Raw genomic sequence first — 6786 nt, 5'->3', positions numbered from 1 at the left:
CATTTCACTCACTTTCTTCCTAAGCGTATTCAATTCCACTGTTAGTTCACTGATGGTTGTGTCTTTCTTATTGGCCTCCCTTCCTGGTTTTTCTATTTCTTCCTTTTGCAAGTGCATTTGCTTCTTTATTTCATCAATTTCATTTTTGAAAGCCATTTCTAGGTTGTGTACACGTTCAACCAGTCTATTGTGAGTCTCCACTTCAACCAGTTCTTGGTAGAAATCATCATTTTGCTTTTTACTTTTATCCCTTTTCTTTTCCAAATTTTTTTTTCCAAATTTGTTTTACTGAAGTATGTATCCATTTTGTAATACTAAATGAAGAGTATGTACAGTCGTCAGCATAAATTCGCTGCAAGTCTACTAGTGTGCTGCGAGTCATTTTGTCTGGCAATAGTGTAAAGGGACGAGTTGTCACATACACTTTTATACACTTTAACCACGTGTTTTTCAAAAGTGGTACTAGAGACTGCCTAGTGTACAATTTTCTGTATACCGTAATTGATTAGTGTAAAAAACTGCAATAGTTGACAATGTTATGGAACGACGTATGAGCGCAATACTCTGGTATTCTTCATTGTAACCGTGTCTAAGCTCCCTTCCCCTCCCTCCCCCTTACTCCTCCTGATGTTCCCCCCACCCCTCCCTCTGCCTCCTCTCCCCCACTCACTTTCATGCCTCTCCACTGTCTCCTTTCTCCACCCTCTCCACCTTCATTCATTTATCCACGGCACTAACCTGATTGGCGCATTGCAATTCTCTCTTGACTGTTTCTAAACCCAGTCTGCCATATTCCCAGTTGCTTGCAGTACTACCAACTACTCGTATATCCAAGGTTTATTATCAGTATTCCTTCCTGTTCTAGTCCCATTCTTACCCTCCTCTTCTTCCCACTCCTCTCCAGTTGTCTTTCTGTTCTCCACCCTTTGTCACTACCAACAGCCGGGAGATACAGGAACATTAAGGTCTCGTTCTTGTGATATATTCCTTGCTAGTATTTGTTTGAGTGAGCCTGGAAGTCTGTACCTATTATATCAGTAGGCGAAATTAAACAAACATTTGTGCCCACTCCTCCTACTTCTCGCCCTCTCTCTTCCCTAGGATAATGTTCCCATTCTTCTCATACTGTTCACTGAATCACGAAGCAGTATCAGAAACACTAAAATTTCGAATTGCTGCATCATGTTTGGTGTACCGAGTGGGAGAAAGAGACCGTTGCATGGCATGAAACTTTCGAATGTTGAGGAGCAAAAAGGTTACAGGAATAGACAAGAAATAGAGAAGAGTGCGGTTTATTACGTAGATTAGCGTTGTGGGTGATGTAGGGTAGACAGGGCGGAGAGAGAGAGGAGTGGAGATGAAGGATAGCGGGAGAGGGAAGGAGGAGGGGAGGGTGGGGAGGGACAAGGGATGGTTACGAGGGAGAGAACAGGAGTTTCCCCATTCGACAACATTCATCTGTGGTCTTTTGCACATTTTTACGCTAATCAGATATAAATATTATTGTATTCTGGGTGATTTATAGTACTAATTCTTACAAACACGTCTTTAAAGCGTATAAAAGCCTGTGTGGCAACTAGTTCCCATACACCGTTGCCAGACCAAACGACCCACATCACACGAGCAGGCTTGCAGCGAATTTGTGCTGACGACTGTACTTATACTTTCCGCGTGTTGCTGTAGTATAAACAAACCCAGCTGACTTAACGCATCGTGGTTCTTTGTTGTTTGAACCAGTCTTATTTAAACTTATTATTTCTTTACCTTTTAATAATGAAAAATCATTTAGTCTAACCTGGTACAGAGCTTGACTCATTCAAAGATACTAATTTAGGTAATTGCCACTGGCCGTGTTGTTTTGGTCCGGAGCGCCGATGTCCGACGTGTGTGTGTGTGTGTGTGTGTCCTCACTGTTGCTCATATTTTCGTTTGGAGAAAGAAAATAACACATGGGAGGCATCTGCGATTCCTTTCCTTGTTCAGCCTAGTAAAATAGTCATGATAATTTTTAACGCATAACTATACCCAGTATTGTTTATTTAGGCGAAGATGCACTTGACAGATTGATGATGATTGGCTGAATGCAACATGTCCACAAAATATTTTCTAACCCAAATTTCCCTCTCAGATATTTATTGTCAGTTAATAATGCTAGATTATGAAGTAATGTTGCATTCAGCCGGTCACCAGTCTGTCAAATGCATCTTCGCCTCGATAAAAAAAAAAAAAAATGAGTATATTATGTGTTTTTGGTGAGCGAGACACGGGAAGATTCTACTCTCTCTCTCTCTCCGCCATTCGAAAAGCCCTACAGTTGAGTTCATCATCCATATTCGAAACCTTTAACTCCGAAATACCTCCTTGTTTAGACATTTGTACTGTACCATGCTCGGGAGTAGCCTAGACCACCAAAATGTTTTAAGACTGTCAAGATAAAATTTCTGGCCTAAAATACAGAATTTCGTGCCACATCGCAGCTTAAACTTATGTATTTTTTTCAGAACTTACATTCAACCAAAGGCTCAGTAATACCACGGGCCAATAGGCCTATGAATGGAGCCATTCGACACACGGAGGAGAATAGACATTCGAAATCTTCACGGCCAAATTCACCCTGTTCGAATCTTCTGAATCCCTGAATCATGCAAGGGTCCTCTCAGTTAACAGCTAGCCTTGAAAGGAGGGGCTACAGACGACGGAGGTGAGGGAAGTATTTTTTTTTATTTTTTTTTATCATGTTAACACCAGCACAGTATTTGTTATATGACTAACGTTTATCGGTAACATTGATAAGGTTCTTTTAAAATTCGTTTTTGCTTAGCAGAGTATGATAATTAACTGTGTCGTCATCTTTATAGAACCAATGCTCGAAAGTACTCCAACCCCATCAGTGCGACATCCTGACCACAATCTTGCCTTGTTTTTCGTGTGTGTGTTCTTACCTTACGTTATTGTATCTTTACAGGAATGAGTCAAGCTCGTACTGTCCCGTGTCTTAAACCATATTTATCGTACATATCCTTAAATTTGTGAATTGTTTTGGTACACACTATTTCATTCGGTAGTGCATTCCATTAGTCAGTTGCTCTGTTTGGGAAACTGAATTTCCTTACGTCTTTATCACCTCTCTTCTTATGCAGTTTTTTGCAGTGTCCTCTTGCTGATGCTTCTCCATGTGTTAAGTAAACATTTATGTCTATTTTCTCCTTCCCTGATATGCACTTATATAGCATTATCATGTCACCTCTTTTCCTTTGCTCCTGTAGTGTTGGTAGATTCAGTTTATTTAGTCTTTCTTCGTAGCTTAGGTCCCTCAAGCTTGGTATCCATCTTGTAGCGGCCCTTTGAACTTTTTCAATCTTGTCTATGTGCTTTTTGAGATGAGGACTCCAGACTACTGATGCATATTCCAGGGTTGGTCTAATGAATGATGTTATTATCCTTCTTAGCATGTCTTCATTTATGTATGTGAATGCTATTCTCGTATGTGCAAGTAGTGTATATCTGTACAGTCACTCATAAAAGAAACGACCCCCTCGGCCAAGACACCTTTCAACCAATATGATATCGGTCCTGGTAACACTGTAAATGACGTCAGGTGTGGGGGTGTGAAGCTGCGTTTGGGGGAAGTTCATTCAAAGTTCATTCTAAATGTGTCGAGCCCATTCATTTAACCCTTGAGGCCGGAGGTTTCATTTGCATCATGTGCGGCATTAATGCATAAATGTTCGGGTATGGGATTGTGTTATCACCTGAAAGTTCTTTGTTCTTGTAGCATAAAGTTAATTTTGTGTGAAGGACAACATAACAAGTCAGATATAAAGTATGTTTGACTCGAAATGTGGATTGAAGCAGTGTTTCGTGCAGATTAACTCCACCCTCCTCTCATACACCCCTCCTCATCCCCCCATATAGCTGACGTCAAATACACTGTTACCAACAGTGAATACCCCGAGTTACATTGCCTCTAAGGCAGAGGGGGGTCTTTTCTTTTATGAGTGACTGTACATGTTCCGTACCTTCTCGCTGATGTGGTCAGCCGGAGATAGTCTGTTATTGATGATCACACCTAGGTCTTTCTCTCTTTCTGATGTGTATAGGGTTTTATTTCCTAACTTATAATCCCAATCAGATCTTTTTCCACTTTTACCAAACTTGATTGCCTGACACTTGTCCACATTGAATTCCATTTGCCATGTACTACTCCATTCATGAAGTTTATTTAATTATTCTTGTAGCTCTTTACAAGAGTCTGTTAGTAATTCTCCTTTGTATTTTTGCATCATCTGCAAACATATTCAGATAGCTCTCATTTCCAGTGTTACTGTTTATATCATTTATATACACTAAAAACATGATTGGTGCCAGCACTGAACCCTGTGGTACTCCACTAGTCACTTCTTTCCATGATGAGTAGTTTCCTCTTAGTACTGTTCTCATTTCTCCTTTTATGAGAAAGTCTTGCATCCAACAAAACAGTTTGCCTCGAATTCCTCCTCGATGGTATAGTTTCCATAAAAGTCTTTGGTGTGGTACTGTGTCAAAAGCTTTCTTGAAATCTAAATAGATACTGTCCACCCATCCTTCCCTTTCCTGTATTGTGTTTGTTACTCTGTCAGTGTAGCTCAACAGATTAGTAACACATGATTTTCCTTTTCTGAAACCAAACTGTCTTTCTGTTATCATACTGTGTTCTTCTAGATGGTTTACCCAAGCTTTTCTTATAAGCTTTTCTAATACCTTGCTTACAACACTGGTCAGTGATACTGGTCGGTAGTTGAGTGGATTTTGTCTATTTCCTTTCTTGAATAAGGGGACAATATTTGCTTTTTTCCAAATATCAGGTAGTTTACCTTGACTCAAGGATTTCTTGTAAATTAAAAATAATGGTTTACTTAACTCCTTTGCATATTCTCGTAGTACCCAACATGAAATTTCATCAGGACCACTTGCTTTTTCTGTCTAATCTACTTAACTCCTCCTGTATTACTTTTTCTGCTATTTGTATATCTGGTAGTATGTGTGGACATGCATGTTCCACATAGTCCCTCTCAAAATTTTTTTCTTCTGTAAAAACTAATTGGAAATTCTTATTTAGTGCTTCACAAATATCCTTCTCTTGTGTATAAGTGATTCCCACGTCCGTAATGGATTGTATTATATCTTTTACTTTGGTTTTGCTTCTGATATAGTTGTAAAACAGCTTTGGTTGATCACTACTTTTATTTATTATATCCTCCTCAAACTGTTTTTGGGCTTCCCTCCTTATTCTTGTATAATCGTTTCTTGCCTGTTTGTAATTATTATACGCCCTTTCACGATTATGTCTTCTGTATCTATTCCACAACAAATCTCTTCTTTCTTTTGATTTTTTATATTCTGTATTGAACCATTTCTGTATTTTCTTATCTGCTTCTTTGTGCTGTGGGATGTACTTCTGGACTCCTATTTCATAAAATTCACAGAATTTTTTTTATACAGCATTTAACTCTTGTCCTCTAAGCTCATTTTCCCAATCAACTTCTAAGAAATACTTCTTTAGGTCTTGATAATTTCCCTTTTTATAGTTTAGGCTCTTTCTGTAGCTGTCATTGCTGTTTACTATGTCATATGCTATCCTGAAGTTATAATTTAGTACTGCATGATCGCTTTTGCCGAGTGGAGGGTGATATATTAAACTGTCAATATCATTTTCTTGCCTAGTAAATATTAGATCTAGCACTGAAGGTACATCAAGTCCTCTTTTTCTGGTGGTTTCCCTCACATGTTGCGTTAGGAAGAACGCTTGTACGAGATCCAGGAGCTTTTGGTCCCAACAGCTTTCTTGGCTAATTATATCTAGAGGATTCCAATTTATATTTGTATTGAAATCCCCAGGTAGTATAATTCTTTCTGATTTCTCTTCCATTTTATGTAGTAATGATCTTAAACTCTGAATTGTACTCTCTGCCAGGTCCTCATTTTCATCTCTTTCCCATGTGTTTGATCTGGGTGGCATGTACAAATTGGCTACAATTACTTTCCCTTCAGATGTGTTGATCTCCACTGCAATCAGTTCTACTTGTGATGGTATATCTAGTTTTATTTCATTGACTTTTAGATTTTTCTTAGTTAATATTATAATTCCTCCTCCTTTTTTTAAATTTCTGTCTCTTCTCCATATATTGTATTCCTCTAAGTTTAGTATGTCATGGGATATCCTTGGTGTTAATTTTGTTTCATCATTCATTGCCAGACGCCATGTATCCCAAACGGGGTGGCCAAGGGTTTAGAGTTAATTGTTTTACAGGGAGGGGCACTAGTCTTCCACCAACCCCACCTGACACGTAGGGAGAACGTTATGCCAACAGCATCTGGTGTTCCCAGGCGGTCACCCATCCAAGTACTAACCAGACCCAACGTTGCTTAACTTCGCTGATCGGACAGGAAGCGGTGTCCTCAACGTGGTATGGTTCATTTTCTCTGACATAATCATTCATCTCTAGTAATTTAGATACCATTCCATCCACATTTGAGTACATCAACTTTATCTTCTTGTTTATATACTTGTTATGACATGGTTCTACTTCCTTCCTCCTTTTTCTTCCATCCTGTTTGTGTACCACTTTCGTACCTGCAATCCTATTACTTTGTAAATAAAACTTCTTCTCCTCTTCCGATCTTCCCTCATTTTTTGTTTTTGCTTCTTCCCTTTTCTCTTTCAGTAATTCCAGTTCCTCTTGTGTTAGGCATCTTTTTATCCATACATTTTTGAACTGCTCTTTTTCCATAAGATTCTTTGCATTT

General features: G+C 38.9%; 1 pseudogene; it reads right to left on the bottom strand.

Moving 5' to 3' along the window:
• Nucleotides 1–6341: 6341 nt before the first annotated feature.
• LOC145411796 (5S ribosomal RNA) lies at nt 6342–6461 on the bottom strand (annotated as a pseudogene).
• Between the last annotated feature and the right edge of the window lie 325 nt (nt 6462–6786).

This window comes from Coenobita brevimanus, chromosome 90, assembly GCF_032717465.1.
Source record: "Coenobita brevimanus isolate Jiangsu-jjx chromosome 90, ASM3271746v2, whole genome shotgun sequence".
Lineage (NCBI taxonomy): Eukaryota > Metazoa > Arthropoda > Malacostraca > Decapoda > Coenobitidae > Coenobita > Coenobita brevimanus.
Note: the sequence above shows the minus strand (reverse complement) of the source record. Positions and strands in the feature narration are given on the sequence as shown.